The following is an 8,185-nucleotide window of genomic DNA, read 5'->3' as shown; positions in this document are numbered from 1 at the left end:
GCCACTCACGGATAGGGTTTTGATATGCGTCTGCAAGTAACTGATGTATTACGGTCTCTGTGCAGTCAAATCTCACTGCTGATGTTCATCTGTCTTTGCAGCCTCTCCCCAGCACTAGCACCTCCGCCCCAGCTCCACCTCAGATCATCAGGCATCAGATTCTCATAAGGAGCACGCAACCCAGCTCCCTCGCATGTGCAGTTCGCCATAGGGTTGGTGCTCCTGTGAGAATCTAATGCCACCGCTGGTCTGACAGAAGGCAATGTGAGCAATGGGGAGCAGATGTAAATACAGATGAAACTTTGCTCACTTGCCTGCCTCTCACCCCCTGCCGTGTGGCCCAGTTCCTGACAATCCCTGTGGCCTGGGGACTGGTGACCCTTGTTCTTTTTTTTAAGTAGAATTTATTGAGAAGACAGAAAAGCTCCCATAGCAGGAGGGGGCCTGGGGGGGGGTTGCCAGGGAACCCTGTTCTAAATGACTTGCTGTTAGAGGTGCACCCCCTTCTGCACCTGCATTTTCTTTTCTTTTTTTTTTGAGCTGGAGTCTCACTCTGTCACCCAGACTGGAATGCAGTGGCCGCTCCCAGCCACTGCAGCCTTGACCTGCTGGGCTCCGGCGATCCTTCCGCCTCAGCCTTCCAAGTAGCTGGAACTACAGGCGCACGCTACCACACCTGGCTAATTCTTGATTGATTGTAGAGATGAGGTCTCGCCAAGTTGCCCAGTCGGGTCTCAAACCCGCAGGCCTAGGCAATCCACTCACCTCAGCCTCCCAAGGCGCGGGATTACAGGCTGAGCCACCGAGCCTGGCTTTGCATTTTCTTTGATATCCTTCTGATGCCCATCAACTAGTCAGGAGCAGCTGAGGTTCCAAGGCTAGACCTAAACAGACCCAAGGAATCACAGACCCCCAAAAAGTGGATTTTTACAAATGAAACCCGAAGCATGTGATATCTTGGTTCTAGACTGGCCCTTCACATACCTGTTTTGTAATCTAAGATGTTAGTACATCAGACTCCCCAACAGGGAATAACCTGTTTGCATCATTCTCTAAGAGCTGTGTGGGCAAAGCAAGTCTACTCTTCTCACTACCTTCTTCCCAATTGCTGCCTCTCACTGCGCCACCCAATTCCATACCTTCCCTTTCTACAGACTCTGATTCTCGACCCTGACTCTCCATTCTGTTGCCAGAGTCTCCTTCCTGACATTTCTGACCTCCTGTGGTTTAACTCAGACACCACTGACATTGGTCACCTCCTGTAGTGTGGGTCATCCTAGAGAAGGCACTTTCAATACACTTGGTGCCTCTCCAGATAAGGGGCAGCTGACACTCTAAACTTGCCCTGCTGAAATCACCATGGGTCTTCTTAGAACAGAATCCCTTTCCTATTCTACCCCCTACTCTATCATTACAGTCCCAAGTCCTAGACTTCTTGTCTTAGAGAAGACCACTCACCAACCTGGGGTGACAGCTCACTGCCTCCTGTGGGCAATGAAATTTCATGTGTTCTCTGCACACTCCCACAAGCCATCCACCTGCATGGTTCCATTCACTCCCAGCCCCTTCAGAACAATGAAACATAAAAATCAGGAGACCTTGGAGATCTGTGGCCCACCCAACTATTGGATAGATGAAAACACAGAGATGGTACGATGATTTGAATGCCCCCTCCAAAACTAGACATTGGCATTTGCAATGGTATTAAAGTGTGGGACTTTTAAGAGGTGATTAGATCACGAATGGAGTAATGCAGTTATCTTGGGAATGGGTTAGTTATCACAGGAGTGGGCTCCTAACAAAAGGATAAGTTCTAGCCCCATCATCTCTCTGTCTCATGTGCTCATTGCACTTCAGACAAGGTATGATGCAGCAAGAAGGCCCTTGCCAGACACCAGTGCCATGCGCTTGGACTTCCCAGCCTCCAAAGCTGTGAGAAGTAACTTTCTTTTCTTTATGTATTTCCCAGTCTCTAGTATTCTGTTATAACAGCACAAAACAGACTAAAACAGGCAGAGAGAACAAAAACCTACCCAAAGTTGTCAGCTCAGCTAGGAGTACAGCCAGAACCAGAACCAGAATTCCAGATGGCCAGCCCAGGGATCCTTGCAGGATCATGGGGTGGAAAGAGCAGGGTGATTAAAGACAGAGGATACTGTCTTCACTTCTTTAACTCCCACTGCTGTCAACTGGCTTTCTCTCCCAATTCCCTAACTGAAAATACTGCTCTCACCAAAGTCACCATTGCCCTCCATGTTGCCCTGTCTAGTGATTCTGTTTCCAGCCTTATCTTCCTTGAAATCTGCAAGATTTGACCTAACAAACACTCTCTCCTTAAAACTCTGACTCCTGGTTCTGTTCTGTCTTCTCCATGTGCTCCTCCTCATCCACCTGTGCAAGCAACTTTTTCTCCCCTTGTGCCTCCCATCTGGTGCTGCCCTTGACCTGCCTTTTGAGCAACACTCAACCCTGTCTCTTGGAGGGAACTGTTGAAAGATTCACATGTGCTCATCAGTGCGTGTACGTGCTGCAAAGTGATTACACCATTCAGTCCCTGGGTGTCAAACCTCACCATCCTCCAACTTTGAATTCCTTATGAAAGAAGCCATGCTATTTCCTGGTTCATATGCCTGTCCCCTGGCAAGTTCAAGTACCACTTCCACGGAGAAGATGTGTGAGGCTCTGTATAAGATAGGAAAAACCAAACTGTTTCTCCTACACTCACACTGAACTCTTCTGGTCACCAAAATGTGTAGGGATTTTTCTCACACTGACCAGTTCTCTGGTGGACATCCTCTGGGTGTCCTATAACTCAGTTCTATTCCAATGCTTATCTACTTGAGCCAGGCATGGTGATGTGCATCTGTAGTCCCAGTTACTCAGAAGGCTGAAGTGGAAGGATAGCTTGATCCCACATGATTGTCCTTACTTAAAATACCACTTACAGGTCCGAGTTACTGAAACTTCTAATCAGCTGACTATAAATTATGGGTTCCCACCACTCTCCTCAGGATCAGTTATTTGATAGAGCAGCTCACAGATCTCATGAAAGTGTTTATTTATGTTTACTAGTTTATTATAAACAATGTTATGAAGGATGCAGATGAGAAAGAGGCACAGGACAAGGTAGGTGGGGAGGGTCATGGCTGCTTCCCAGGGCATGCCACTCTCTACGCGTTCGGCAACCCAGCAACTCTCTGATGAGCCCTGTAGGTGAGGGTTTTTATGGAGGTCTCATCACATGGGCACAGTCGATTCTGAACACAATCTCCAGCCCTTCTCTCTTTTCCAGAGAATGGGGAATGGAGCTGAAAGTTCCAAGCTTCTCATCTTGGCTTGGTTCTTCTGGTGAACAGCCCCCATTCAGAAGCCACCCAGACTCACCTCATTAGAACAAAAGGTGCTCCTGTCACCCAGGAAATTCCAAGGGATTAGGAGCTCTGTGTCAGAAGCTGGAGTCACAGATCAGATATTGGAACAAAAGATTCTCCTAGCACCTCTAATTCTCTTTTTTTTGGGGGGGGTAAATAGCTTTTATTAAGGTTCAACTCTTAGGACAAAAGGGTAGCAAAAAATATGTCAAGATGTTTGTTCACAGTGCTCAATATTTTTTCCTGAATATGTTAAGATATTACACTGCTTAATATTTTCCCATAATTCTCAAGAAGCTATAAATTTTAGAAGCTCTCTGACAGAAATCGAGGACAGGGACCAAATATATGGGGTTTCTTTTCTTTTCTTCCTTTTTTTTCCCTAAGTGACAGAGTCTAGCCATTTTGCAAGACTGGCCTCAAACTCCTGGGATCAAACTATCCTTCCACTCCAGCCTTCTGAGTAACTGGGACTACAGATGCACATTATCATGCCTGGCTCAAGTAGATATATTTCTTTTATAATATGAGTTCCCACATCCAGAGCATCCAAGAAAAAGCATGCCTATGGTAAGAGTGGAATGGGGGGGGGGGGAGAGACACAATGTGATTCAGCAGTGACAATATTGAGTGTAACTTGGAAGATTTTTTTTTTTATCTTGACTGAAAAAAAAAATCTTGTTTTTGCATTGTGGCCAAAAACAAAAAAGTAAGACTGTGACTTTTCATGTTTCACAGTAGCTAACTCACACTTGCAGTACTTACCTCTCCTCCCAACCTCCCTAAGACCTTTGGGGCATTACATGGGGAAAGTATGTTTTGTCTTTGAAAGGCACATTTCAGTGTCGGAGGCTACAGTGTCAGGGTAAGACACAAGCTTCCCAGGACCCCCGCCCCGATGCCATGCTGTGACTACTTGACTTGCCCTTCCCGAGACTCTCAGTGCCCGCAGTTTGTAGCGTTCGTGTCGCTGCACTGGCTACTGGGTGCAGTTTCAGCCTGCCTGGTTGCAGACACGGTGTCTTCCTGCCAGGCCCAGGATAAGGTTTGGCAACAGCAGCTACTTGCTGAATGTTTGCGAGAATAAAAAGTAGCCTCTTGCTCTTGGGCACAGTGCCTCATGCCTGGAATCTCAGCACTTGGGAGGCTGAGGCAGAAGGATTGCTTGAGCCTGGACAACATAGCAAGACCTCATCTCTACGGAAAAAAATCAAAAATTTAGCTGGGTGTAGTGGCACACACCTGAGGTCCCAGCTACTCCAGAGGCTGAGGTGGAAGGATCACCTGAACCCAGGAGTTGGAGGCTGCAGTGAACCTTGAGCGCTCCATTGTACTCCAGGCGGGGTGACGGAGTGAGATCCCCGACTCAAACATGAATAAATAAATGCAGTACATACATACACACATAAATACATAAATAAATGTAAAAAATGGAAATGCAGATAAGACACTCTCCGAGTTATCACGTGGCAGGTAAAGAAAAAAAAAGATGACACTTCACCTCTAGTCTTGAGATATCAGAGTACTGACTAAGACTCAGCACCAGCCCATCCATTTCCTGTCAGTCTCGAGAAGTCCAGATGCCTCCCCTTGGCCCACCCTTCCCCCGCCTTCTCACCCAGGGAAGGCTATTTTCAAGCACAGTTGGATGTCTCATAAACTTAAATCAACAACCAGGAGTCAACAGAGACTATACAGATACAGAGAGCCATAAAGGCGGGAGCAGCAAGATTAGATTTCACGCATATAAGAAGGCCGTGAAACCTCGAAAGAAAAACAAGCTGGGCCAGCACAAAGACTGCCGGAAAGCATCATGTGACCAAAGGACACTCCCTGCCCTCCACTACTGAACGATGCCCATGTGCCGGGCACAGGGATGTAGAGCACTATAAACACCTGTCGGATGAACCCAATCTTCTGGGCGGGGTGGAGAAAGGGCTGGGCTCAGTGTCTCAGCCTGTAATCCCAGCACTTTGGGAGGTTGAGGCGAGGGGATTGCCTGAGCCTTTGGGTTCGAGACCTGCCCGGGCAACTTGGCAAGCCCTCGTCTCTACAATAAATCAAAAAATTAGCTGGGTATGGTAGTGTGCGCCTGTAGTTCATGTTACTTGGAAGGCTGAGGTGGAAGGATCGCCAGACCCCAGCAGGTTCGTGCTGGGGTGGCCGTGAGCATGCCACTGCACTCCGGCCTGGGCGACAGAGTGAGTGTCCAACTCAAAAAAAAAGTAATTAGCTCTTATGGAGTCCTTAATGTCTGCCAAATTATTCTTCTGTTCAATGCCATTTCACCCACGTAATCTCATTTTGTATTCGAACAATACAGAGTGGCATTGCCTATGCTTCAGGAACGAGAAATATGAACTCTCAGAGAGGTATAATTATTTGCTCCAGTTCACAACCTTAGTCATTGGTGAAGCTGGATCTTAATCTATGACCCTTTCCTCCAAAACCCATGCTTTTTTGCCAAAGCATCCTGTGATGCCCACAGTGCCGGCCACAGAACAAAAAGCACATGGTGGCGGTGACAATGATGATGTCATCCTTTGTGAACCAGGACCGTGAGGGTCCAAACTGCTCCCTCCCAGTGGGAGCAAATTGATTGTGATCTGAATCTTCCCACGGTCTTCCCCCTCTTCCAGGCAACCCCGTTTTTCCAGGCAGATGTTCAAACCGAAAGCGCTGGCGTCATCTCGAGCTCTTCTCTTCCTCTCATCCAGTTTGCCAGAAAACGTTGTGGCCTCTCCCTTCAAACTTCACACCTACCACCCCGGCCGGAGCCACCAACTTTGCCACCTGGGTTATTGCAATAGCCTCCTCGTGGTCCCCCAGACTCCACTCTTCCCTTCTTAAACCCAGCAGCCAGATTTTATCGTCACATAGCTTAAGTCCAGTCATGTCACGCCTCTACTTAACAGCCTCCAATAAAGTCTGCCAGTTCATTCAAAGTAAAAAACAGGCTGTGAGCTGAGCTCTGTGGCTCAGCCTGTAATCCCGCACTTTGGGAGGCCGAGGTGAGTGAATTGCCTGGGCCCACGGGTTCAAGACCCGTCTGGGCAAGTTGGTGAGACCTCATCTCTACAATAAATCAAAAAAATTACCCGGGCGTGGTAGCATGCGCCTGTAGTTCTGGCTACTTGGAAGGTTGAGGCGGAAGGATTGCTGGAGCCCAGCAGGTCGAGGCTGCAGTGGCCAGGAGCGTGCCATTGCACTCCAGCCTGGGCGACAGAGTGAGACTCCAACTCAAACCAAAAAACAGGCTATGCACAGTGGCTCACACCTGTCATCCCAGCACTTTGGGTGACCAAGGCGGGAAGACTCTTGAGCCCAGGAGTTTGAGACCAGCCTGGCCAACATAGCAAGACCTCATCACTACAAAAAGATAAAAAAATTAGCCGGGCATGGTGGCACGTGCCTGTAGTCCCATCTACACAGCAGGCCGAGGTGGAAGGATCACCTGAGCCCAGAAGGTCGAGACTGCAGTGAGCTGTGATCGTGCCACCACACTCCAGCCTGGAGCGAGACTCCCAACACCACAACAAAAGGACCCTCCGTTGATGTCAAGTCCTTGTAGGATCAGATCTCCTGCTAGTCTCCGCCTGCTCAACCCGACTCCAGCCCGGCTGGCTGTTCCATCTCAGGGAGGCCCGGGTCCGTCTGGCCAGAATGGTCCCGCCTGTGCTTCCACAAGGCTCCGCCTCACCATCTCTGGGCCCTGCTCAGATGTGACCTTTCTTGTGGGGGCCTTCCCCAGTCGCCTATTTAAAGCTGCAAACCAGCTGGGCTCGGTGGCTCAGCATGTAATCCCAGCGCTTTGGGAGGCTGAGATGAGTGGATTGCCTGAGCCCACGGGTTTGAGACCTGCCTGGGCAGGCGAGACCTCATCTCTACAATAAAATCAAAAAATTACCTGGGCGTGGTAGCGCGTGCCTGTAATTCCGGCTACTCAGAAGACTGAGGCAGAAGGATCACTGGAGCCCAGCAGGTCAAGGCTGTGGCCGGGAGTGGCCACTGCACTCCAGTCTAGGTGACAGAGTGAGACTTCAACTCAAAAAATAAAAAAATAAAAAAATAAAGCTGCAAACCAACCCCCCAGTTACCCATGCACTACTGTCCCCCTAACTTCATGTTATTTTTCTCCAGAGTACTTTTTCACCATCTGCGACACTACATATTTTTTACTTATCCATTTGTTCTCTGTCTCCCCAACTAAAATTAAATTCCACAAAGGCAAGGCTGTTTTTGGCCGATGTGGTTCACTGATGTATTCCCAGACTCTGGGATGATCTTTGCCACATAATAAGTGCTCAATTTGGTTTGTTTGTTTGTTTGTTTGACTTGAAGTCTCATTCCATCGCCCAGGCTGGAGTGCAGTGGCACACTCCCAGCCACCACAGCCCCGACCTGCTGGGCTCAGGTGAGCCTTCCACCTCAGCCTTCCAAGTAGCTGGAAGTACAGGTGTATGCCACCACACCCAGCTCATTTTTGTTGATTTATTGTAGAGATGAGGTCTCGCCAAGTTGCCCAGACTGGTCTCGAACCCCTGAGCTCAGACAATCTTCTCTCCTCAGTCTCCAAAAAATGTTGGGATTATAGGCGTGAGCCATGGCACCCGGCCTAACGTGTATTTATATGAATGAAAAATGGTTCTTAACCTGTGACCCTTTCCTCCCAAACCCATGCTCTTTTGTCAAAGCATCCTGTGATGCCCACAGTGCCAGCCACAGAACAAAAAGCACAAAACAGAACAAAAAGCTCCTGATTGGGATACTGAAAACCAAGATTACCGAAGAGGCGAAGACTGGACCCAAGTCCC

The sequence above is a fragment of the Carlito syrichta genome, unplaced genomic scaffold, assembly GCF_000164805.1.
Source record: "Carlito syrichta isolate Samal-C Ts95f unplaced genomic scaffold, Tarsius_syrichta-2.0.1 Scaffold316058, whole genome shotgun sequence".
In the NCBI taxonomy this organism is placed as follows: Eukaryota; Metazoa; Chordata; class Mammalia; order Primates; family Tarsiidae; genus Carlito; species Carlito syrichta.
This window is presented reverse-complemented; position numbering follows the sequence as displayed.